The 27,842-nt window shown below is 41.1% G+C and overlaps 1 protein-coding gene across 6 annotated transcripts in view; it reads left to right on the top strand.

The window, feature by feature from the left end:
- Window positions 1-27,842, top strand: part of ENOX1 (ecto-NOX disulfide-thiol exchanger 1) — a 379,677-nt gene that overhangs the window by 204,536 nt on the left and 147,299 nt on the right. Inside the window, exon 1 of one of the 6 annotated variants that reach the window (XM_075087492.1) lies at window positions 20,957-21,067. The exons of the other annotated variants lie outside the window; for them this stretch is intronic. The gene's annotated coding sequence lies outside the window, so the exon portion shown is untranslated. Of the gene's footprint in view, window positions 1-20,956; window positions 21,068-27,842 lie in introns of those variants that run through there. 6 annotated transcript variants of the gene reach the window in all.

Genomic DNA, 27,842 nt, shown 5'->3' on the forward strand with positions numbered 1-27,842 from the left:
GTTATCCTGTTTGTGAGTAAGAAACATAATGAGCAAATAGTGTCATTCATAAAGAAGCAAGTGCTAACTTTTAGTTCTGTGGTAAATTTTATGTTATCTTTCAAGATTAGGTATAATGTAAAATTCCTGTAAGCTAAATGCAATCCTCACTGAGTTCAAAAAAAGTCCTTATGTAGAATTTTTTTATTTTTTATTTTTTAAATTTATTTCAAGGCAGCACAAAGCCTCCAGCGTATACTATTGAAATTGAAGTCCTCCATGGTAATTCAGATTTCTCTCCTACACAGTATAAACAGGTGCTTAAGGATTTTCTCATTAGCATTTTCTTCAGTGTATTTGTGGACTGGAACAGGTCTCACCCTGTTTATCTTGCACGGTCTTGCTTCTGAAATGACCCAGGCTCTCTCTTCCTCCTTCCGTCACACCAAGACGGGTTCTGGGAAGACTCAGCTGTTTCTGTCCAGCAAACACTTCTCCATCCTACAGCCTGGCTTTATTGCTCAGTCAGCCTGGGGAAATCAAAGATTTCACTGGATTGTGGTCAGCATGTAAAATTGCTTAATTCAAGAGATGATAGATACATTTGGTATTTTTCAGTCCAGCCTTCCAGAAAGTATTAGGCTGATAAAGTGCTGGCCTTTACTGAGGGAAAAAAAAAAGATCAGTATAGAGCCTTTCTAAGATGTTGCAGAAATACAGGGTAAGGATAATATGAGAAATACGGGATGTCTCCACACATCCCCATGCCAGGGCTGCTCCACAGGGCCAGGGGAGCTGGGAGGGTGGCGAGGCAGGCAGGGGCAGCATCCTGCCCGGCAAGGGCTCAGTCCCACGGTGCCCCAGCAATGCCAGTGGAGCGTGACCAAGGCCCGAAGTCAAGCCAGGGCTGGGACAAGCAAGATACAGGGCCGTGCCCAGCGCGGCTGCAGCCTAACGCAGGCGGGGAGCGAGGGAAGGGCCTGAGCGCAAACGCAGCTGCTGAGGCCTGGGGGAAGAGGGTCCCGGTGAGGCTGCTCATGGCTCCGTCCCACACCACAGCTGATGTACACCAAGTTCAGTTGGCATTGATCAAGCGGGACTAAAATGACCGCCGATCATGCCGAAAGGCTTGTTTCTTCTCATTACATCAATAAAATAAAAGCAAGGCTCCAGGTTACCCAGGCAGTGCTTGCTGATATGAAACGTGACATCAACTTTTTCCTGCCCATGGTGAGTTTAAAAAAACTATAATCTGAATTTAGTGTGCTTTTCACTTGGATTTCATACTAGGCCTAAACGGAAATCCTCTAAGAATATCTTTTAATGTCATTCCTAAGGCGGCAAAAGACCCTCTGTACAGCCCTCCAGATCCCAAAGTAGAGAAAGCTATTAGGTATGTTATTTTAAATTTTAATCTCTCCTGATGTTCCTGAAATGCTCTATCTGTAATGCCTTTTATATTAATCATAATAAATATTTTATCCTTTCTGGAGAGGGCAAGCTGACGTAATGTCTAAGAGGCAACTTGTCTCAGCTACTTTATGACACTGGCTAGACTTGAATATCAAAAAGTTCCAACAGAGGTGTGCAGATAATAAAGGCAAAAAAATTGATAGAGATAGAAAATAATAACCACATGCAGCTATTTGCTTGCTTGGCGTTTCCTAATTTACAGGAAACAGACCTCACTTGTAGTGCAGCCATCCAAATTAAGTAGGTGCAGCAGCCCTTGTTACAAAAGTAGTGGGGTGGGGGAGGAAGAAGTAAGAGCAAACAAAGCATGATAAAGGTTTCAAAAGCAGACACTTGTTGACAACATGTACTTTTTTTTTTTCTATGCTGCTTTGCAAAGAATGGTCACTCTTAACAGGACTAATTTGGTAGCTCCATGCCTGTGCCTGGCTTCTGAAAAAAAGGCAAGCATATGCGCTACAGAGGTTGAAGCACTGGCCTGAAGGATGTGAACATCTCCTGTCTCACCACCACTCATCTGGTGATGGGTATGAGCTTGGATGTATGGCTCATTCTTAGTTTCTACATGTAACCAAGTGTATTTCAGCAGGTTTCATCAACATGCTTGCATTGCAATATCTTGGTTAAAACTGTACTATGTTGATGCACCTTTTCAGTGGTAGGTGTCCTGTAGGGCGATGCATTTACCTATTACCCTTCAGAATAACCCAGACTGAGCTTCCCTGCTATAGCATAGATCTTCCAGTGTTTGAAGCTTGACGAAGACTTTGGTGTAGCCTTCAATATTGATATTTAAGGCTCTTGCATGCATCACCCTTCTGTAAAATTACTGAGCTCTTCATGTTCAGAGCAGTGCCCATGGCCTGGCTCCCCTTTCAGTACCGCCTCAAAGCCAGGCAGACTGGGACTGGCATGCACACCTAAATAATTAATGACTGTTGATCCAGGTACTAACAACGCTGTGTGATTTGTTTTTTAATTGCAGTCTGCAAAGAATGTTTCTTGGTTTCCTTCTTGGCTGAGAGTAGAGTGCGGTCAGAACAAGACAGCCAGAAAAGTGCATATTTTAGAACACCAAAGAGATCAAAATAAAGCGATGCTATTCATCCTGACAGCTGAAAGCCACCCCTGTCCACAAACTGTGGGCATGCTTGCTTCCCGTTATTAGCTGTCATTTGAAGGAGAGAATGAACAAGGGAGCTAAACATCTGGGGACAGATAGTTGAATACACGACAGACAAACCCTACCAGAGTTCTGGGGTAGGAGGGTGTGGATTTAATAACTGATGCTGTTTGTGGGAGCGTTTTGTACATCTGGTTCAGTTCATGGGCTGACTCCATTTGTGGGGGGGAGCCTTGGCTATTACTGTTTGGTCCCTCTGTCTTATTTTAGCTTCACATTACTCAATGTCTGATTATGTTGGACAATATTCATGGTTGCTGTTGAGAATACTTTGGACAGCAGTGAAAAAATGCCAAGGATTATGTCCATATCATTCTATCACTGCTTAGGAAACCTGCAAGAGTGAGCCAAGGCCCGCAATGGATGCTTTGCAGAAGAAGGAGCGTCAGCCTAGAATAAATAAATAAATATATATATAGATAGGTAAATAAATAAATAAACAAACCTGTGTCCCCTCTCTTCTCCCACCCTGACTGTCTATATAACAAGCAGATGAACTAGGAGTCCTCAAACCGCTTGGGTGATGGCCTCAAGTCTGAAAATTTAGAAGAAGGAAAACTAAACCTACTTTGTTGCTATAGTCAGATGGAGGTTATAGTGGTGTCGGATTTGCAGACAGCTTAATAAATGTACATAAGATAGCTCCCGCTAGCAGAGGTCAGGTATGACGCCTTGACAAGAACTCCTCTGGCTCGCGGTGGAGGTGGCGGGTTGGGAATTATGCAGGTCCTGTGAATGTTGGAATAAGATGTTAAAGCTGAGAACATTACTGGGCACGCTGTTCAGCAAAGCAGGATTTCTGACCATGTTTTCTTTTTAACTTTATCCAGTTGTGATAACTTGTGGCACAGCACAGTCCAAAAGCTGGTGTGGCTATATATATATATATAGTTATAACATCAGTTATTCATGCTTACTATCTGAAATGGTGAGGTATTGCTGTGAGAACAATGGATACTTGAAGTTTGGGGTTGTTATGTGAACCAAACAAAACCAGACAGAATATTTGGCACCTAAGGAAGTACTATATTTCATTTCATTGTAATGTTTTCAGTGGATCCAAAATTCTGTAACTATCCCAAATTCATACAGTGTCTTCAATGCTGCATAGCATCTTTTTATCTTAGGTTTATCTGGAAGAAGTATCTCCATTAACCAAAGCAGAGGTGATTCAGGAATACTGATTATTTCACCAAGGTTAATATTACCTTACAATAAAACCTGTTCTTTATGGATTCACTTACTTAGGGCGATAGTGCTCACATATAGTAGATGATATTAAAATCTTTACAAATGTTTTTGTAAGTAACTAAAATTACTGTGACATTTATGGTATTCCCTTTCCTTAGATTAGGGAATAAAGCAGTTACTTAAATTACCTTCAAAGCAAAACTATAAAGATTTCCATTCAGGATTTACATTGAGAAAATGAAAACATAAAGTGCCATTTTGGGTGGCATGACTGTATTTTAATATCTCCCGTGCCCAGTGCTACGTCACTGCAAAGGCCTGCAAACCGAATGCGGAGTACACATCGCCTTTTCTTTGTCTGGAGTCTCTCTGCCCAGCTGAAGAGGTGTGCTGCCCACATGAGGAACAGGCATGCCATCCAAATGTCCAATGCAGTTGGACATGAGGGACCAGTGCAAGGTTCCTTGGCCCTGTAGACAGAGCTCAGGGCCCTATAGTAGCAGGGTGGGCTCTGGATGTGGAGAAGGGGGGAGAGGGGTTGGAAGTGATATGGGGGCTCCAGGAGATGCCTTAAACTGACGAGATCAGTTCTGGGTTGAGAAAGGGAGTGGATGGGGCGAGGTGGGTAAAAGCAGCTGGGGAAAAGGAGCAAGGAGCTTTGCAGAGGCACTGAGGCTGGGGGATAAATGCAGGAGGCTGTAGTAGGCTATTAGTGGGTGCTTGAGGCTTTTCCTTTATTTTCCCCCTAGAAAATCCTTCTGCCTCTGCATTCTTCTCTCTTTCGGATATCGGTCTCTGAACTCACATCTCCTGGGACTTGCAGGCCTGTCTTGTCACCATCCAGCATCTTATTTTCGCTCCAGCTCATACAAGGCATCCCCTCCTCCCCATTCATCTCCAATGATGCCTCCTCACCTTCTTGGTCCTCCTAAGAAAGAAGAGGAAAAAAGATTTAGAAAAAGGAAATATAGAGAGACCTCCTAAAGGAGGAGCTGCAGTTGTTGCCAGAACGGGATGTGAAGGTGGCGGCTACTGAAAGGCAAGGAGATGTCTACTCTTCTCCACTAGCTTTGCAGCACCAAGGCATAGGATGAGATTACTCAGGTTAGAGTAGCCCATCTCCATTTTTTCAGGCATTGACAATGCTTATCAGGCACCAATAAAGCAGGCAGGGGCCATCCCTGTGCAATGCCTACCTGCCTGTGTCTGGAGCTCTACCTTAATGACACTGCCTGGATCTCTGGGAAGAGTTTGGTTCATATTAGACCCATTGACTCCGTTCTGGTCCTTCCAGTCTTTTTCTCTGCTAGCCTCATGGAGCTATGAGGAGTAAAAAAAACAAAAAACAAAAAACAAAAAAAACAAACAAACAAACAAACAAAAAAAAAACAAAACAAAAAAAACCAAACCAAAACAAAAAAAGAAACTCTGGTACTTAACTCAGTAGCTGAACAAAACTACTGCAAAAATACTGGAATAGGTGTTGAGTAAAAATGTCCATTGTGGCATTGTGGTAACTATCCTGAGTCTAGCTGCTCTTTTGTGACAATGCCTTTGAATTATTTCCATGTGGAACAGAGCAGCTCTGACAGCAGCTCTTTTTTAGAGGGAGGCAATTTCCCTCATATATGACTTGTCAGCTGCTAACTGTGGGTGTGTAAATATAGCTGAAGTTTGGAAATAGTGCCGATCTGGCAGAGGTTTGGACAGTTGTTATTTATGGCTGAATGGATGAGATTTACCAAGCTCAGTTTGATGGTAAACGTTGCAGGGCAGGTACATTACCCAAGTTTCTGTTTGTGGAACACCTCGGCAGTTTTGTATTGATTTTAATAATGCAGCTATTCTTGAAACAGCTCTGTAAGTCGTGAATAAAGTATGTAATTTATATAATAACCACAACAACATTCAGAAGCACCTCACTTTAATTTTACTCCAGTCTCATTGACCTTTTCTCCTCCCTTTTCCTTTATGGTTGTGTCCTCCCTCTCTCATCATTCTTACATCTCATTTGGGATTTCTCCTCCTCCCACTCCATCTTTCAGCTGGACTCCTTCAGGACATGGGATCCTCCTTCCATACCTCTGGTATGGGTGACATCATTTGTTTGGAGAGCCTCTACTCTAATCTCTGCACTTTTAACTCACAAATTTATTTCTTCTTCCTTATTTTGTTTTATGTGATTCAGTGCTATGGTTCTGGTTCACGTTGTGTCTCTGGCAAGTAATCTTTCCCTGTCTACTCCCTGCTCTGACTTACCTTGGCATGGGCTTGCTGTGTCAGCTTGCAGTTTCTGTCTACACAAAGGGCAGGGGTCTGCTATAGGTGACTGCATAGAATCATTGAATCATTAAGGTTGGAAAATACCTTTAAGACCATCAAGTCCAACCGTCACCATGTCAAGTCCACCATGCATCCTAAACCATGTCCCAAAGTGCCATGTCTACATGTTTTTTGAAAACCTCCAGGATGGTGACTCCACCATCTCTGGGCAGCCTGTTCCAATGCCTGACCACTCTTTCAGTAAAGAAATTTTTTCTAATACCCAATCTAAACCTCCCCTGATGCAAATTGAGCCCATTTCCTCTTGTCCTACCACTAGTGACTTGGGAGAAGAGACCGACACCCACCTCACTACAATCTCCTTTCAGGTAGTTGTAGAGAGCGATAAGGTCTCCCCTCAGCCTCCTCTTCTCCAGACTAAACAACCCCAATTCCCTCAGCCGCTCCTCTTAAGACTTGCTCTCTAGACCCTTCACCAGCTTTGTTGCTCTTCTCAGGACATGCTCCAGCAACTCAATGTCCTTCCTGTACTAGTGCCAAGTATAGGGGGACAATCGCTTCCCTGCTTCTGTTGGCCACACTATTCCTGATACAAGCCAGGACGCTGTTGGTGTCCTTGGCCACCTGAGCACCCTGCTGGCTCATGTTCAGCTGGCTGTCAACCAACACCCCGGGTCCTTTTCTTCCAGGCAGCTTTCCAGCCACTTCTCCCCAGGCCTGTAGCGCTGCATGGGGTTGTTGTGACCCAAATGCAGGACCCGGCACTTGGCCTTGTTAAACCTCATGCAACTGACCTCAGTCCATCGATCCAGCCTGTCGAGATCCCTTTGCAAAGCCTTCCTACCCTCGAGCTGGTCAACACTCCTGCCCAATTAAGTGTCATCTGCAAACTTCGTGAGGTCAGCTTGTCAGGTCAGCTTTCCTATAAAGCCAGTTGTTCCAAAAAATGTTTAAGTTCATGGAGCCGTAACTAAGAAGGGTCTTAAGAGCTTTTAAAGGAGTAAGGATATGTCTTTCTTTGCAAGTCTACCAAAGACACAGCTATTATAATTACATTTCTCAGCCTTCTGAGATCTTCCTCCTTGACTGGAAGCCCTCTTCCTGAGAAATCATATTCAGATTTTTCTTCCTTACTTTCAAGGTCTTATCTCCGTTTTGGTATGGATTTTTTTGTGAGATCATCTCATCCACATCATCCAGAAAGAGTGCTAGAGAGTACAAAGCACCTTTTCCATTGTAATTCTCGTGTCTCAAGTGCTAGACCTCCTACTTCCTAAAATACATATAAATCAATTTTTTTAATCCTTCATTATATCTAAATGTATCAAAATTACTTACAGAAAAATTCCATCCTTTTTACAGGAGACCTTCAAATCCTTTAATTAGTGAAATTTTTACTCCATCACAGTATTGCAGAAGGTGCAACAAACTCAAGGAATTAATAAAAGAAGTGGAGAAATCATCAGAAGAGAACTTCCTACTTGAATAGTAGCTAGTTGTGTCTAATATGATCTCTAGGAGATGAGAGGGTTGCCTTTATTTGTGCTGTGTCTTTGCTGCATACAGCAGCAAGCTTATATTGAAACTTCAAGTTAGTAATTTAGCTTGAGTTGTCTGAAAGCTGGAATTTTGTATGTGTTCGCATTTCTTGCAGATGTCTGTCACACAGCAAATGTTGCTGGCTGACTGCCCTCAAAACACTAAGAAGAAAAAAGATCCTTGAAAAAGTGAAATACTAAAGACTTTGAGCCACTTCATATCTAATAGCTAGTAAGTGCACTTCTTGCTTCAAGGGAACGGGAACAATGAAACATGGAGTTTGCTTGGTGGTGGAAGGCTTTGTGTTGTTTCTGAAGAAATGCGTGCAAATTTCCTAGTTGGTTGTTGACTTTTTAAGAAGCAGTCAAATCACTACATGATGATGACAGAATTGATAGCGTTGTTCTAAGTTTAGCTCAAAACGTATATTGCATTGGACAGAAGATAAGAAATTATTCAGAAAATATGCTCTAATGTGCTCAGCTGGGTTTCAGCGTCTCCAGGGAGCTTCATTTTATGACTTTATCAGCTTGCCTTAAAGCCACAGAATATGATTCACAATGTCACTGCCCTATTAGTTCATGCTTTTGTTGGGAAACAATCAATTTCTGGATCTGATGTGTATATAAACAGCTTCCTTTCTTTATAGTCTCAAGGGAAATCATGAGACACATCTTAGTGTTAGAACTTTCATAAGAATTCAGTAATCAGTGTTTTGCCAGTGATGTGGCAATATGCTCTTACACTTACCAGCCCTTTGTACACTGCGTACTTTGGTCACTGGGTGCAGTAACCAGGAAAGAGCAAACGACTTAAATTAAATCTAAAGATTTCCATTCCTTCTGTAGAACAAATAGGTGTAATGTAGCATTTCACTTTAAACCAAATTATGTATCAGTACATTCAGATACTTCTCTCTGAAGCCATTGGTGTAGAACCTCTGGTATAACAGAAACTGAGATGCTGAAGTTTCAGTTATGAATTTTGGTGAAAATTCTTTAAACAGAAAACAGAGATACCAAACTAAACAGCTCTGTGATATAATGAAACTTTCCCCTCCTCCTGCCTTCCTTATTGTTCATTCAAGCGCACATGTAAAATGAGGACTTAATCAAAAGTCCTGTGAGATAGATGATAATCTGTCAACGCTTGGCTGACATTTGGACATCACCTGTATGTTTTGCCTTTATAGTAAACACTTCAGAGATTTCTTGCGTGTTGATGGAGCACATGATATATGAGAAGAAACTAAGGCAACTGAGTCTGTTTGGCCTTAGGAAAAGAGTTCTGAGGAAAGATCTAAATGTTATCTTCAGGATCTAAATGCTATCTCAGCTGTCTAATGGGGATGTAAGGAAGATGAAACCAGATGTTTCTGGGGAGAATAATGAGAGAGGGAATGCACACAAGTTGCAACATCGGAAATCCCAGCTGGATACTGGGGGTGTGGAAAATCACAGTAAGGTGGTCAGAGGTGGAGCAGGTTGCACAGAGAGGCTGTGAACTCTCTATTCTTGGAGGTATTTGAACCTGACAGTCTTGAGCAACTAGATCTAAGCTGGCCATGCTTAGAGCAAGGGTTTGCACCAGATGACTGCCAAAGGTCCCCTCCAGCCTGTGCTGTTCTGTGGTTCTGTGCTCCTATAAATTCTGTTCTTTTTATGTAGCTTGCTGTTTTCATCTAACTCTTAAATAAAGTTGAAATGTTCTGTGTGTTTTCAGAAACCACTGGGTTTGCTCTCATTTGCTTACACAAATGAGAAATGGAAAGGTTGTTAAAGAAAGGATTCAGTGAACTGCAAAATCATGTACTTTTCTCTGGAACCGTGCATTTTATACATTTGGTTTATAATACCAGGTAGAAAATATGTGCTGAGAGCTCACTGCTTTTATGAGCTGAGATATCTGTATCCATGAATAATATATATTTGCGGTGTTTTCTTCTCTTTTTTTTTTTTAATAAACAAAGCAAATAAAAACATTCTATCGTTGTTTGGAATATTAAGACATGCCTGCATTCACACTGAAAATAAGCTCAAGTCTAATAAATGTTATTATTGCCACAGATAGATCTGCTTTTCCATATAAGTATAAGCATCTCTTCTTGCTTGTTCTATTAATCTATATCTTAGTGGAAATATGTCTTTTGCACAGCATGCTTTTGCAATACCTTAGTGACCAAAGATTTTCTTTGATAATTTATTAAAGTCAGGACTTCTAAAAACTCTTTTGTCAAAAGCTGACAATCAAAACTGATGCTGTTTGAAATATAACAATATTTTAAACATTTTTCCAATTAAATATCCTAGATTTGCTCTTGAAAATTAATAAGTTATACATTTCTATCTGAAATATTTTTTAAAAACTTTAATATAGAGAATTTACACACTTTTTAAACAACCTCAACATGAAATACCTTATGAACTGAAATTCTCTTTGCAGTTCAAAAAAATGTTTAATATTATGGTCAATAAATGGGGCATGATTTAGGCTGGTTAAACAAACTTCACATGTCAGAATTTCTTACAGCGTGGGAGAATGATCTCTTATCCAACACACAATATGTTTTATAGCACATTACAGCAAAAAGTGGAATATGAATATGGAATACATACACGTGGAGTATGAACACTAGGTTTTATATGGTGGTTGTATTTTAACTCCGTCTGGCAGCTAAGACCCACACCACCGCTCACTCACTCCCCCTGGGTAGGATGGGGGAGAGAATCAGAAGGGTAAAAGTGAGAAAATCCTGGGCTGAGATAAAGACAGTTTAACAGGTAAAGCAAAAGCTGCGCGCGGAAGCAAAGCAAAACAAGGAATTCATTCACTGCTTCCCATGGACGGGCAGGTGTTCAGCCATCTCCAGGAAAGCAGGGCTCCATCACACGTAATGGTTACTTGGGAAGACAAACGCCATCACTCCAAACATCCCCCCTTTCCTTCTTCTTCCCCCAGCTTTATATGCTGAGCATGACGTCACATGGTGTGGGATATCCCTTTGGTCATTTGGGGTCAGCTGTCCTGGCTGTGTCCCCTCACAACTCTCTGTGTACCCCCAGCCCACTCTCTGGTGGGTTCACATGAGAAACAGAAGAGGCCTCCACACTCGGTAAGCACTGCCCAGCAATAACTAAAACATCTGTGTGTTATCAACACTGTCTTGGTCACGAATCCAGAACACAGCCCCATACTAGCTACTATGATGAAAAACAACTCTGTCCCAGCCAAAACCAGCACAATGGACTTCAATAGATACGTTCTGTAGTAAAAATCTGGAAACAGGACAATCACATCTGATCAAGGGAAAACAAATAAAAAGCTGCCACTTCCTTAATTCTGTAGATTCAAATAGATTACAGTCATGAGGGGCACTCCAGTAATACTTCTGTTAGATACAAAACAATCTGGGAGATGAATGATGGTCAAAATCATTAACCTGCAAAGGAAGACTACATTGTAACTAAGGCTAGTTGCATCTGAATAAATGTTTGTGTCCCCTGAAAAACAGAATAGAAAGTAGCACAGAGCCAGAATAGTTTAACATAAATAATGTACATGGTTGTTTCTGCCTACCACATTATCCTGTGATTATTGTTGAAACATCTGGTTTTATAACGAGTAATTTTTTTTCATTTGGGACAGGTCTTGTACAGTTCTGCTTTCCTGGGGAGAAGGAAAAAAATCCTGTGAAAACTGATGTTTCTTGTGATAAATGTGTACACTAAAGGTCAAATGGATTTCATCAGTATTATTTACTTAGCCAGCAAGGTCTGTTTCTCAGTACCGTATACAGATCTTTCTAAGCTTATAAAAGACAATGAAATAATTGTGACCAGATTTGTTAAGTTTCACTCTTACTTTGTTTCTGAACATTGGCTTTCTTGGCTATTGAATAAAGCTTTTGAGGAATAAAGCTTTGGCTTCACTAAACAAAATGCTGTGTATAGTTCAACTGTAAGCAGCCAAGATTGTAATTTTGGAGAGACTGGAGCAATTTGTCTTCTTCCATGAAGCCTTTCTGAAGCATTTTCATGACAAAAATGTTGATGATTTATACACACAGTTTACTCTTGGACAGGACTGCTTTAAATCGTATTCCATTTTCAATAGCTTTTCCTCTACCTGCTTGTTGAGCAAAAATAGGCGACATTAATTATTTTGTTTAGGAATGTCTAGTATACTAAGTATCTGTATGCTTTTATCTCTAAGTAGCCGTTGCACAGAATTACAGTACTCTCAAGATCTTGCAGATTATGACAGATGAAGATCGACACTTATCATTAGGACATAAGGGATTTCCAAAAGCGGTGGATTTATGTCACTTTCGGAAGGTTTGTTCCCCTATATTATTGAATAGCAAACTTCAGAAGAGATGCACTCATGCATGCTTTTGCTTACATACAAGCATATACTATGTTTAAATAATGCTTAGGTATACGTATGCCTTCCAAAGAGGCTAGAGTTGTCCAAAAATGACATGAAGTGCAGACACAAAACAATATCTAGAAAAAAACAAGTCTAATTTAACACACAGGACAGAGAACACAGGAGCACCTCAGCCAGCCAGCCAGCAGTAGAAGTCTTACTGCGTGGCTGAGAAATTACTGCATCCTGGAGCGTCAAGTAAGCAGTGTTGAGTAAGGTCATAATGCGGAGGTAAGCCTTGCAGTAACGTACAAAGAGCACTCAGATACAAAATTGAGATAAATATCTCACTTCTGTCCATGGCTTCCTTGTCAGGCTGTCCTCTTTTCCCTTTTCTTTCCACTATTTTACAAGAAACCTCTGCGTTCTAGGGGAGGGGGGAGGTTCAGCCATAGCGAGTGTGTGTTTTTTCCCCTTTTTTCTATTTGCTAACTCTGTGGATCTGATAGTCATCTCTCTATTGTCTGGTCACTGCTTTTCTGTGTAGTTAAATTGTTTCACTGCTTCTTTGCCAGCTGCATTGCAGGATGGCAGTGTGTCCTCAGCACACACCTCCTTAGCACTCTCATGCTTTAAGAATACCCTTCTGAGACTGTATGTATATAATATATGACTTCTGTCACATGCAGTGGGATTCCTTCTGGGGTCCAACACCATGGCTTTCAGGAGGAGGACAGCTACTGATCCTTCATTCTGGGGCCACGGTTTCACCGGGCGAGTGGCCGCTGTAGCATTAGGAGCACTTGGCATACCTTGACTTGTTAAAGATAAATGCTTTGTAATGAGAAATTATGCCGCCAGACAGCAAAATAGTGATTGATGTAAGATGGAGAGTTATAGATTGTAATTGTGTAAGCAAGATATGAGGTGATGCTTAAAGTATAATTTCAATAGTATTTAATTAAGTGGAACAGTAGATTAACCACCGCTATCCTAGCTAAACACATATAGAAGAATTGCAAAATACCCATGCTCATTATTGCTAAGTTGCCTCTGCTGTCAGTGACTGACTTGGAGATGGGGTGATTGACTTGGAGCTGATTTTAAATTGCTTGATTTACAAACTGAATTTTAAATCTTTTCCAGTTGTTCTCCTTTAATGCAGGCAGGGGAAGGCGATTCATCTGTTCAGTGCTGCATGGTTCACTGGGTGGGGAGAAGATGACATATTTTATCCGGTCACTGAGATATCACTGTGTCATTTCACTCTGTGTGTAGCAATTAAAGCAAAATGAATCATTTACTCGACAAATTCAGTCTCTTGTTCTTCCAAAGGAAGTATTATTATCTCTAGTTTATTTTTTGTTTGAATTGCCTGATGGCAGATTTCTCTCATCACCTCAGTTACTGACAAACCGTAATTAGGTATCCTTGTGCGCAGCGCTAGCTAAAGAAGGTGCTAGCTAAAGAAGGTGCGGTTTGTTTAATTACCTTTATGTGCTGGCTCCAAAGGATTTTGGAAGCCCGGCCTCCCTCGCTTTGTCAAGCTGTGTAAATCCCATATCAATTATACCTCTTATTCTGGAAGCAGATCATGGAGTGTACAAGCTTCGGATTTGCTTTGCGTGACTATTTGTATGAAGGAACCATAAAAGGAGCTTGTGTTCAGCCACAATAAATTCATTGTTAATTTGAAGTGAATGTTTATAGCTTTCTTTTTACTATTTGCCTGACTCTGTTAGTGATTAATTCGGTATTCAGCTAATTCTGCCCAGCCTATACCTGGTCAGAATTTTCTGCCCCTGCCTTTCCAATACATTTCTTACACACTCTTCTGTCTTTAATGCCTTTATAGCTTGTTTATTGGAAACAGGTTTGTAATTATTTTTCAACAGTATTGGAGACCTGATTTAATGAGCAATTGTTAGATATACTGGGGAGACACATTCACCTGCTTAATGTGATAGTTAACTGAGCAACAACATTGCCTCTTGAAGAAGCAGCTGTAGACAGAGTTGAAGTGGTAAGAAAGTTTGAGGAAATGTGATGAAATATTTGAACATCATTTAAAATAGGGTACCAAGGAAGCTGAAGGCTAAGTATAAATATACAGTGTTAGCTTGCTGGTTAGTTGGTTGGTTGGTCTCTTAGTTATGTGCACGTGTGCACACACGTGCCTGTATTTATTAGGAGACAGTTTATATAGGCTTGACTGAAAGATACTGCATTGGAGTGACGGGATGTTCAAGGACTGTAGAAAGAAATGAGGAGGATGGGTCCTTCAGGTGTGTTCTGGAGATGAAATTGTGCTGCAGCCAGCACTTTAATTGCATGCAGTGTTGGCATCCAGCTTCAATGCTAATGTGTGCTTTCGGAAACAGATCCATCCTCTGGGAAATAGGTCTTTTCTCAGGGAGAGGAAGGGAGGAGAGAAGAATTTTGACACTCTTTAGTTGGCAGAGCTCACACTGGGGTATTTCTTGTGTTACTGACTTGCTCCTATCAGCAGTGCTTATGTTCTCAGTTGCAGGCTTGTGGTCAGCTTAAAGGATCAGGCTAGCATGATCACCACAAAATTTCAGCACAAAATACTTCCACTCATAGATTTGGATGGCATCTTCCCTCCTCTTTGCAAGCAGTGTTTTTTAAAGGGAGATGTCGCAGTGGGGGCCAGCAGAAACTCATGACTAGATCACCAGGTTTCATTCCTGCAGAGGGTTGTGGCATCCGTGGAGAGAAGAACCACAAGGAGATTGGTGGAGATGCTGTGCACTGAGGCCAAAAAGTGGCGCAGCAGCAGACACAGCTAGAAGAGGAGAGTTGAAGTGTGAATGCTAGGGGAAACACAACTCAGCTGGTTTCTCTTGTGTAGTTTCCAACTTTGCTTATATGGTGGATATCTCCTTGCAAGACTGACAATAAGGGATGTTTCAAAGTCGTGGCATGATGTAAACTATCCCACTCGCAAACTTACTCGCAAACTTACTGGACCACTTATAGCCCAACACAACCCCTCTGTTTTCAAGTCAGGGCTGGTGGCTTTGTGTTCCTGCTCACTCATACATCAGTGAGGGCAGGAGCTTTTCTTTCCAAAAGGGAAGGTGAGTTGACTTTTTGTATGGGCTGTTGAATTCTTGTTCACATGCTTTCAACCAGATGAGAGCCGTATAGATTTCAAAGGACTCAGCCTTCAGAAAATGAACTGGCTTTCTGTGCCATGCAATCATTTGGGAGCACAGAGTAGGGAGAAGACTGATAAGATACTTTGCCAAGATCAAAACTAAGTGAAACTCTGCAATTTTAAGATATTTTGAAGAAAATAGATAAAAATGAGAAGGCAATTAATTTACACCTATTTGGAAGAGGAAACTGCTCTTGTGAGTGACGACCACCCTGCATCATCTTCACTGGTTCAGCTCATATCCGTTTTGACAAGTAACTCGGACAATTCTTTGCAAAGCATTTTTAATTCCTAGCCTGGCTAACATGATGGACATATAAATTACTTTAATTATACTTTCAGTGCTTATTTCAAGCCAGGAGGGATGCTGGTCTGATGGTTGGAGAATCAGACTAGAAATCAGCAGATCTGGATTAATTTCAAATTTCTGTCATAGCTTTTCTTTAGCAGGTAACTTTGGTTTTTTATCTGTGCCTCATTTTATTGTCTGCAAAAAGGAAATAATGATTCTTACGTTCCACCCATGCTGTCCTGCCTTACCAATTTAGCTGGTAGGATTTCTGGGGCTGTATATGTTTGTGCTTTGGGTCAGTGATGCTCCAGTCCTCCAGGACCATATCAACCCTGAGTTTCAAAAGCTTTTGTCTTGCTTGGCTTGGAGGGACAGTTCCCAGTGATGTTTGGATTTGGGCTGTACTTGCCTTTTGTTATCTTTCATATAGCACCTTCTTTAGACCTATTTTGTAGGGGACCCAGAGTGCTAGAACCAGCTTGGCGGCTGTGCAGGACAGGTCTGAGCATTGCAGATCCCCTTGTGGAAGCCTAAGACAGGCCCCACTTCAACAGATGGACTGAGCACATGCTTAATCTCTGCCTATTCAACAAATGCTTTAAACATAAACATGTTCCAAAGTGTTTTGCTATAGATGGGTGAGCTCCAAAATGTGCTGCTGTGCTTTGCTAGATAAGGATCGGTATTTCTCTCTGGGAAAACTTGTTACAGGACAGACACATTAGCATTGCCTGCATTTCTAGGTAAGAGACTTGACGCTGATATCTATGTGGCAACCAAAGTAGACAAAACTAGCAAATATTTTTTTAAATCGCTTCCTGACAAGTAATAATTTGCACAGGTATTACAGATTAATGCTATCAAGCTAAACTATGTGATGGAAACTACTGACACTCATCTTGTGTTCTTTATTCTTCAAAACCAACAAAACTCATCTGGAGTTGTATATCAGGATATACTGAATTGTTGAGTCGAAGTTGTTGGTTTTTTTTTTTTATTTTCCTTACGTACAAATGAAAAAGCACATCAAGATGAGAGAGTTGAAGTGGTATAGGTTATGTGTTCCAATGCAGAGAGTTCTCCTGTTTTTTAAAAAAGCCTCAATTGATTTAAGAAATTGCTGATTTAAAAAATAGCAACTAATATATTACACTCTCACCTTTGAAAACTTTGGGAGTTTAATGCCATTTAACAGCTGGCCATTTATATGTGATTGCAACTTGTCATAAACCTAATGCTGTGCAGCTGATAAACAGTGACAGAAAAAGTGGGCAGTCCAAAGTACATGCAGTCAAAGCATCCTGGCCTGCATGTATCAACTCCTGTATAAACCACATATGGAAAACTATCAAGCCTGGACTTTTAAAATGCCAGAGGCAGCCTAGTGTATGAAACAAATGCAGCCGCCGAAGTTTGTGAAAGCAACTGTCTAATATAAATATATTTATGATATGTATTCAGACCTGATACAGAAGTGTGAATGGCAAAAGTGCTGTACACTTGCCTTCTGAAGAACTGCCTGCCTTAACTGTTGAGATGTAGCCCCCCACCCTTGTCCTCAGACTTACCAGTCATGTTTGCAAAGCTCAGCCCTTCACTAGCATCATGTTGAAAGGAAAATCTGGCATGATTTCCTTCTTCATAACTGGGACCTTTTCCGTAATTTGCTTGACACAGTTATGGTCCCCAGCAGCCCCTGAAAGGGATTCAAATCCCTCCCCTTGTATTTTTCCAGGTGAACACTCTGCAACTGTCTCAACAAAGTGGAATTATTTTTTTCTTTCCAGGACCTAAGTATGAACACTTCTGGTAGGAGGCATGTTACAGAAACGTGTTTGCCAAATGGTGCTGTCTCTTTCCTTGGATATGGGAAAGTGTTTTGTTGAAATGGGAAAACCAGCTGAATAGAGTCCACCAGTCCCGCACGCCTCCTGTCTGCAAGCATCCCCACCCTGGGGACGTGGGCTGTGTTACCGACTCAGGGGAATGAGTTTAGAGGAGCCCTTTGTTGAAATATTGGCAGCACATCACTGGACTCGCAGTCGTTGCAGATGGAGCGCTTTGCGTAACAGATGGATTCTCAGCTTTCTGAAAGAAAGGGAAGGTACTTCATGTACCATGGTGGGAAAGGAGGGGGGTATTCCAGGCATATGGAACGGCAGGAAAGAAGGCACGTTCTACGCTTTTTGGTGCACTTGGAGGTTAGCATCCTCTCTCTGGCAAACTTGGGAAAGCGTAAGCATGGTGCTCTGTGAGAGAGCGAAGGGACTGTAACAGACGTGGAGGAAGTAATTTGCACATAAGCAATAAAAATGAAGGCAGCGTCTAGAAAAGCCTGCCCTCCTGAGCGTATAACTAAGTATTACGTGCTAGGGATGGGGAAGTGCTCCTGCCCGGGATCAGAGGTGCACTCTATTAAGATACAGGACTGGTGCCAGAACAGCATAACTGGAACAGAGAACCAGTTAATATTTTAAGGTCTATTGTCTTGTGAAAGAGACTGGAGATAAATGTTACCTGCCACTGTGAAGCCAGGAATCCCCTTTTTCCATATCTGTATGCATCAGTTTTGAATTGTGGTGGTACAGTTTGTGCAACGGTTTCGTTCAGATACCTTATTGCCTCTTTTCTTGCGGCCTTCTTCTCCCCACCCTCACCTCCCCATCTTGTTCATACCTCACTTCCATCTTAATTGGTAGGGCAGGATCGGTTCTGTGCACCAGCCAAGAGCCTGCAATCCTGCCTTGAAATGGTGTTATCATCTGATCCAATATTTACTGCTAAAATCTGCATGCAATTCCTAACTGGAGTGATAAGGAAGCAGCATGAACTGGAAGGAGCAATCGTATTTTGGTGTTTTGTGTTAACCCTCTACAACTTTGCAGTTGCTTCACACAAACACACACACGGACTTAGCAGAAATATGATACTTTATTGTGGTACAATTTAAGGTATGATGACAATGGATTTTAATCTTTATTTTTACCTCTTAGCTTAATTGGACAATTTCAACACCTCTTGAATGTAGACGTTAAAGCTGTTTAGCAATATAAGGATGCCAAAGGCCTTGGAAATTCAGATTTTCTAAGAAAAAGATGAATGTGATAAAAAGGCAAAAATGTCAAGGTTCTTTCAAAGTGTGGTTTGCTGCTGAAAGCAGCTATGCAAAAATTCTTAAGTAGTGGCTCTGGATTTTGTTCATACTTGGGGTTGTGTCTGCAGCAACAGAAACGTCTAAAGTCTTTTTCATGAAAAATAAAGCAAACTGGATTACATGCACATTTGTACATCAACTTTGCTCCATTTTGCAGGACCAAATTCTCAGGGAGGCTCTGCAATAAAATAAACAAGGAATCCAATCACTGAATTATAGTATGAACATTTTCAGATCGTTGTGTCTGGATCTCTCCCAAGTTTCAGCCCCATAATAAATTAATTCCAACCCCCGCAAAAGAGAAGGAAAAAAAAAACAAACCTCAACAACTTCTATAAGACAAAAACACTGGGCAATTTTTATGGGGAAACAAGTGGCCAAGAATAATTTATTGGAAAAGTAATTGTCTAAAGAGAGAGTGGGCTGTTCTCTCTAATTGGAAACAATAACACTTTCCAGCCTTCATAAACACAGTATAGGAGGAGCATCAGCATTTTGCTTCATCAACCTGGTAAAATCGAATATAAAGTTAAGATGTTGCTTTCCTCTTGTTTTATTTCTCCGTACACCTGATACTGCAGTTGAGCCCACTTCCCTCTCTCTGTGGCAAACTCTAATCTGGCTGCCACAGAACCTGTGAAATTCATGGAGGTGATGAGCCAGGGTCCGCTTTCTGCATTGTATGTCTGGCTTTATTGAATCTCTAGTCACCCTCAGATAATAAATATTTCATATGTTGGACAGGTGAAAGGTTTCATTCAGCTGCAGATCTGCTTCCAAGGCAACCGATTCCTGTCATCTGAACAGTTTAAACATGTTGAAAACAAAGCTTGTTTTCTGGTCTTCTCCTCTATGATTTTATGTGTAAAGCATTATCCGTCTCCCTCCTGTCCCTCCTACAAGCAGATACAGAAATGCCAATAGCATTAACAAGTAATTCTAAACAATTTATAACCTAAATGTATTTTCTCTTGCAGTCAAGATGGGATGAAAAATGCTGTTTCATTTCACAAGCATAGAATAAATACCTAGACACATGAAATTACTTGAGTTAGCATCTATAAATACTCTGAACACAAAAAAATATATGCAACCACAGTACTACATTATGCTTTCCAGTATGTTTCTCCATTATGATAGGTGTTTACTCAATTCCCTTGTCCAGTAATTCTGTTATAGAGTTGAGGGGTTCTTTTGGACAGCGGGCAGTACCCCAGGTCTTTCTCTGAGAAGTTACCAGGAAGACTGTTAGCAAAATATCTTCAGTTGAATCTGATTTCTGCAAATGTCAGTGCTTGTGACAGATCTTCTAGAAAATGTCCGCTGTATCCTTTACTTCTTACAGCTGAACAAGGTCTTCTAAAGTATAGCTTTGCTTGTTCTTTCTCTGCACATTTCTGAGCATAATGGGCAGCTGCCCTCCCTCCTCCCCTCAAGCCCTCCCTACATCTGAACTTTCTGACTCGTGCTGCGCTCCATGCCCAACTCTAGACCAATACCTGCATCCAGTACTGATGACTTCAACAAGTGCTTCTGTTTCCTGCCTGCTGCGTCAATTGTGATGAAAGGATAAATCTATCGGAGCAGTGGTGAAATTTTGGTAGGCAGAGTCCAAGTGAAGGGATTTTCTCCCATCTCGTATCAGGCTCAGAGACATTTTTACTTCTGCACGGATGTTCCCTTAATGCAATTATGGCAGAATGGTGGCATTTCTCTGGGAGGCACACAGCTGTTTTAGGAAATGAGATGGAGAATACATCTGGGAGTGAGATTGATGGGTTTTAAGTATTCTGATGGAGATCTATGAATAGATGGCTTATTTAATCTCTTTGTCCTCGCTTTCTACTTACTGTACAAGTGCTTTGAACTGATGCTTTATTTGGGGACTAGGAGGACAATCTAGATCCATTCAGAAAGACTGACATGACACGCACAACTGATCTTTTGGGTTTAGGGGGGAAATGGAAACGGGGTACAGTTTGTGCTAGGTGTCTTTGTGCCTGGTAGCTCTGTGGCTGATCCCCCCTATTAGAAACAATTAAACTATATCTGACCTTGCAGCCCTCTCCCTTCTGTTTCCAGGCATATAGATTTTAGCCAGCAGGTCTCTGGTTAACCCCTCCTCGCTGTTGTTTATTTCCTGCCACTCCGCAGACACACCACTGAGCGTTAAGTATGTGAACTCAAAGACGCTCCCTCTTTCCTGTACGGTCTTAATAGCAAACAGTCACGAGCCAGGCTTCTCCAGGCAGAATTATTTCTACCTAAGAAATATAGGCTTCAGGAGTATGCCCTTTCTCTCACCCTTTTCAGATTGCATTAAAAGCATCCACTTCAAGAAACTACAACTGTGTTTATTCGAGTGTTGAATTTGGAAGTAGTGCCGGGATCCCTGCCACGGCATGCTTGAACCGTGAAACCCAGGTCAGTTCCATTTTTTGGTTTTCATGTACTGGCACAGCGCTGCAGCGGTTTGAGCTTCCAGGTCTCTGTGCAAGCAATACTTCTTTTAACACACAGAAAACATCATATTTGATTTTATAACCTTACGTCTTGGGTTTGTTTTTTGTTTTTTTTTTTTTTGTACTACTAAACCAAAATGTCAGGGTGGCATGTCAGTAAACACAACGCGTTCAAAAAGGATCATGCTGACAGGCTTGAAAACTAAATGCTCTCTTTTAAACAGGCAGGAACAGCTCAGGTTTTTCTTCCTGCCCACCAGGCTGTCCCTGGACCTGAGGGGACAGCTGTGCTTAATCTGCCTTTTGCTCTGTCACTGTGACTGCCAGCTATTGCACTATATAACGTTCTTTTGGGCTATAGGAGGATAACAAGTTTCAACCCCTGTTCACTGAGGTTGACCTTGTGACTCAAAGACTACGGAGTCAATAGCCCCTTAGTTTTTTCAGTGAAACAAGCCCTTCTCTGCCTTCCAGCCTTCTGTGGTATTAGGGATTTTGTGGGTTTGTCGTATTGCCAGAGAGGAGGGTGCTGGGGTACCTATTGCACTGTCTGTGACTGATGGGTGATGTTACTACAGTTGCCTGGGGTACTTTCTAGGGAGGCTAGTTTCGTTAATACATCAACTCTAGATCTCAGACTCCAGACTTCACTCAAACTGAGTTTGTCTTTTTGAGATTTCATGTGCGTAGTCTTTCACTGTAAGGTGGATTTGCACAGGAAAAATCAAAGGTAGCATGATTTGGTACCTGAAGTGTTTGTTCCCCCCAAATGTGTGTTGGATGGCTCTGAAGGCACAGGACTATTTGTCTGCTTATTGGGAAAACATCTGGAGGGAGCAATGCTTTGTGCAAGGAAGTTTGATAGTGTTTTACTGTGGTGTGGACCTGCCTCCCTTCAATTTCCGTCCCCTGATCCCCAGTGGTTGTATGCTTTGATGTTGCTGGAGTGCTCTTGGAGTAAGTGTTCCTCTCAGTGAAAGTTATGCTGCTGTCATTTTTTTTATGTTTCATACAATGGGTGAAGAATAATCCAGAATATATCCAAACATGGGGTTTTCATCACCAAGAAACTGCAGTTAGAGCCATTGTCCCCTTCAATCACCAAATAAAGAGTCCGGAGAGCAAATACTGTCTTTAGCCCCAAGTCTTCCCTGGCTCTTCTGTGTAGCTACTCTGCTTCTAAGCAAGGTTCCCTTCTTTTCAAATTTTCTTTCTTTGTGCATTTGTTCCTTGCCTAATTATTTTAGGTCAAGTCTGCAACAGCTGAACAGAATACAGTAAAGGTAACGCTCTGTGATCTTCCTGCAGCATGAAAATTTATATGAAAAGATAAATATCTTTTTAGATATTATATTTATCAAAGACAATGGGGAGATATGTTTTGAGTGACTGAAAATTTTGTAACTGTACCATTAATGTTTAATTATTATTGGCATCCAAGCAGTGCCTTTCTAGATTAACCAGACACTCTGCTTCAGGGATATGCATAGGTGGTAGAAAATGATAAAGCTGGTGAAACCGCACCTCTGGGAGCATGTAATGGGATCTTTCCTGTGATATGCAAATTACGCTGCCAAGTTGCTGTATAAACAATTCATGGGAGAAGTGTTGAGAGGTAGTTAAATAACTGGATCACATATGAAAGATAAAATCCATCACTGGGAATGGAAAAATGCATCAAAAGAGTGGATTTGCTTTTAAAAATAAATAATTTTAAAAAAATCTTCACCCAAAGCAGGTAGTTGCACTAAAGAGTAAATAGCAACAGTTTATCACAATTCTTGCAGTTCAGAGTAGATGAGCATTTAGGAAACCAGTGTACACAGGGTTTGTGAAAAACAAGACTTTTTCTAGTACAAGTAATCCAACCAATAATGCTATTTTTTTTAAACTGGGGAAAAAAGATTACTTCATAAATGTTAATTTGGTTACTCTTCAAGCAGAAGACATACACTGCTTACTTTTTAGTGATAAAAACCAATCCTGCCATTTCTATTCCAGCCATGAGCAATGGGCTCAGGCAGTCCAGCAAAACATATATCAGGGTTATATACAGCCATAGATCAATGAGTATGCACAAACCTTGTTGACACCAGCAGAAGCTGAACTCTGCTTCAGTCTGGGTCTCCACTTTTTGTATTTTATACAGTATGAGGAAAGCATTCCAGCTGATTGCACTCCATCAATAAATCAAAGATTACTCTTTCACAAATGGCATCAAAGCCCTCGTTGACATTGTGCCTGACTGCATTGTTTTTCCACAGAGGTCAATCCCCGCAGCACTTGTTTTCCCTCAGCGCTTTCCTCTATCATTTCCTCTATCTGCTGTTCATTTAGGATCTGATGTGGCTCAGCTGAAGCCAACTGAGAAGCCCCTGATTAACTTCAGTGGGAGCTGGATCATGCACTGAAGTCCTAAGGGGCCGGCAGTAGAAAATTTAAGAACGCAGCAGGGAATATTAAAGCATCATGAGGCAAAGGAAATATTTTTGGCCTGTGACTTTCTTTTGTTTTGCTATGTAATAGGAATGGTACTCTAGATAGAGTTGTGCAGTCATAATAAACAGATCCCGCGTTCAACAAATGTATCGAATTCTGTTCTATGTTTAATCACCCACGAAAGCTGTGTCAGATGCTCTTCCACCAGGAACAATATCTCCTAATTAACTGTAATTAAGGTATATTAAAACAACAGGATGTGAAACTAGATGGATCTGTCTCTTGACATTTCAAATTTAGATTTTTTTTTTCTGCCAAGTCTCTTAATATGCTTCAATTAATGATAACGGGGCCAGGCCATTCTCAGTGATGAATCTGCATACGTGAATCTTAGTACCACTGAGATGAGATGGAGCATGAATCTTTCCACTGTTAAAGGCCCCTTAGAAACATGCATGGACCTCAATTAAGCTGAATTTACTGGCTCAGATGTTGATTACTAGGAAGCCAAGGGTCAAAGCTTGATTGCTTTCTCTTGGAAAGTGCAAAAACTATGCTGGAGATGACACGAAAATCTGGTATCTTGTCTACAGGTTCTTCAGAGGATCTGGCACCATTTATTAGGTATGGCATCTCTTTGTTCACTGAGAATCCATACAAAGCTGTTTTATTCATGCACTATTTGAACAAGCAAATTTTTAACTTGAGTGCCCACTGAAGGGGTTTGATTGTAAACTGGAAAATTATTGCTTCTCCTGTGAGCTATGGCAGACATCAAGGCGTCACCAACTGACAAGCATTTGGAGAGCTAATCAGTAGTAAAGCTTAGGTATAGTCTTTGTATTGATAGCTTAACAATTAAGACATTTTAAACTATTCCTGAATGCAAGGAAATTGCCAACTTAAAAGAGAGAATTTCCTAGCTCAGGCATTTCTGGCCATGTAATTAAACTGAATATGCTGCTCCCTTGCCCCTAGCCACAGTTGTCCTAAAGAAGATTAACAACATTGAATTTCTACCAAGGCTGAAATCTTGTTTGTACCCTGAAACATGGACAAACACAACAATGTGCTACAATTCCATCAGGTGACTCCTCCCGAACTTGGTGATGCTTCACTGTGTGCCAGCGATACACTTCACAGTGTCATCAGCCCATGGGACTTGGGGAGGAGTTCACTGTTTCAGAGATAAGCATAGATGAAACTGGGTTTCTGCAGTGTTTAGCATGGTGTATAGACATTTGGCTGAAGTAATCTATTAGATGTCATAGAGCACTGCAACCAAAAGGTCTTGTGTAAAACAATGGGGGAAAAAAGGTGAAAAGCATATCTCCCATGCTATTCCACTGAGCAGCTCTATTATGATCAGGACTTAAGTTAAATGATCTACCATATCTGTGATTGCACAATATAATCATGTTCCTGGGGGGTTTTTTAATTTCTTTTTAGCTACCCCAGTTCCCTCTAACTTCCTAAAGGTAATATTTCATAGATTTGTTTCAGTTGTGTTCCCAAGCACAATTATGTTCCCAAGTAAATCAGTTATCTGATTGAGACATGACATGATTACGAACTTTTAGTTTTCTTTTAAGATACCAGTAAACAATTTTTTTAAAGTCTCATATTTTGTTTGCATCTTATGTGCCCGTACTTGCTTGATCACACGCAGGAAATATTTTTGTACACTGCTGCTATGCATGACTAAGAAAGGAGCTGTAGATAGAACAAGATGAGATACAGGCTGTAATTTACACCTGACAGAGTGTGAATTTCATTGCGAGTCCTTTTAAAGGAAACTTGCTATTTTCTCCACATTCAGATAGACAGCAATTCCATAAGAAATGATGATAATTATCTTTTTTTGTTTGTTCTACTCTACTTTGGTTTTGATTTTTACTAGGAAAAAATATTCCTTGACCTAATGTAATGCTGTGTTATCTGCAGGCCCAGGTCATGGTCCTGTGATGCTGGACATACCCCATAAGCAGAGAACAGCCTGACTAGGCAAGATTAATAAAGCGTGGGATGAAGAAAGTATTATCACACCATTTCATGGGTGGGGGATCAAGGCATAAACATTTAAAATTACTTGCCCAAGGTCTGTTGCTGAGCTAGATAAGGAACAGGAATCTCCTGGATCCTCATCCGGTTGCTTTTCCATTTGTAGAGAACTGAAGACCCCTTATTTCTTTTGGCTGAGCTGCAGTTTTGGATACGTTGGAAGACATTTGGAGATAGAAGAGGTTTATTAGTCTTTCCTACTGAAAGACATATTAGCAGGCAATTAAAAGAATAATAAATGGGACCCATTCAAACTGCTCCGCTTGCTGTTGCTCTGTGCTTCAGGCAAGAAGGCGCATAGAGGTCATTTAACCTGACCACTTATATATCACAGGCCGCTAGTGTCACCAAGGCACTCCTAAATTAAAGCATATATTTTAGGCAGAAATACACTGGTCTCACAAAATGTTTTCTATTCAGGCTGTAAATTCAAAGAACAGGGCTTCATTCTCTACATGTATCTGCTTTGCACCTTCCCGTAGTATCACCTGGATGAACAAGGGCAATTCATACTCCTGTCACTTTAATCTCTTGCATGGTCATAATTATTTTGATTAATTCGATACCTTGGAGCTTAAAAGAACAAACAAACCATTAACAACATGACCAGAGATGGTGCCAAACAGGCGTGAACAGACCCTGGCACCCTGTTCTCCCTCCTGTGTGCCAGAAGAGCTCTGTGCTGCCATAGGGAGGGTTTCAAGCAGTGGCCATCAAGCTATGCTGGGGGAAGCTGAGGGAAACCGCTGCGCCCCAGTGCCTTTTATACAGGTTATGTCCTCTGCTCATTCAAGGGGTGAAGTCAAGATTTAGTCCCAGGAGAGCATGGTACAGAAGTTTGCTGGATGACAGTATAAACAAACAAGTCAAAAGCCATCAGTTACCATATTCATAGCTACAGGCCAAATGCTTTATTCATAACGTTGAAGTGAAAGTATTAACATTGCATTTGTTTAAAAAGTAACCAGTAGGCCATTTGTGACCCTTATAATACACATGTGAAGCAGTGCTCTGCTGGTTTACACTGGTTACATTCTGCTTTCTGTTTTCCAGAGGACCAATTTGCAAGGATTTTTACTGCAGTAACAAATGCTATTTATGAATATAAGTAACTAATTTACCAAAGTTTCACACAGCAACTTCATGGCTTCCACTTCACAGTTAAAGGTTCTGCAAATCTTTTGGTCTTGTTGACTTTGGGTTGTTTCTGATCATATCCTGAAGCCTGGAAATACTGTATTAGAGTAAAATGGATATATTATTCTTGTTATCACCCTTGTAATTAGAAAATATTTATAGAGTGCAGTAAATTTACATTGTACTTTGCCAGCATAGATAAAAGTAAATTCTCTGCACTGAAGATCTTATAATTCAAATAAGACAAGACAAACAAACATACAACATCTCGGAAAAGGGTGGGTGAATGGATTATTAACTACGTGAAAGGTGTGGAGGGCCTGCATGAGCAGAGAGGGGGGTGTTATCATCATCAGTGTTCCTACTTTTGCATCAGAGTAACATCTTAAAAGTCTCAAAAGGGACGAAAGCCTGGCTGCATGAGGTACTATGCAGAAGCCTGGCAAGCGGGTGGCCTTGCCCCTGTATCTCAGAGCATCACTGTCTCGCTGACATCCCTGCCTGGAGGGCTCCTGGCTAAAGCCAGCATCAGTCCAATTATAGCAAAAGGGGCGCCATGTGTCTAGTAGGTTTTAGCCCTGCCTGAAGGAAAATCCACGTGATTTCCTGCCCTGAAGAGTTACAACTGAGACTGGAGAAAGCAAATGCACATACAAGAAAGTGTTTCAGGGAAAGTGTAGTGGAAGGGTAGTTGGCTGATTAAATATACAGCAGGACTACCTGGAGGAAGGGCTTTCAACATCATTATATGCACCATGATCTACAGCTCAAGCCTCCTCTGCCCTAACCCCCTTAAAGCTAATTACAAAGGAGAAGCCTCAAAATAATCATGGTTGCCTGATCATAGCTGATGCACAGTAACTGTTTTTCTCCCGATCTGACCTTGTGTTAAATATGGGATTGCTTCTCCCTCAATGGAAGAGAAAGAAGGTGTCCTGTGAAGAAGACCACACCCACTGAGTATGTGATATTCTTAAGTTTGCAGCCCTACAGTAACTTGTTAGTGATCCCATACACAACTGTTCAGAAAGCAGACCAAATTCCTGCCTCTGCTTAGCAACTGAATTCAACCTCCGCTGAAAGCTAATGGGTATGAGGGA

Source organism: Phalacrocorax aristotelis, chromosome 1 (genome assembly GCF_949628215.1).
Source record: "Phalacrocorax aristotelis chromosome 1, bGulAri2.1, whole genome shotgun sequence".
Taxonomy (NCBI): domain Eukaryota; kingdom Metazoa; phylum Chordata; class Aves; order Suliformes; family Phalacrocoracidae; genus Phalacrocorax; species Phalacrocorax aristotelis.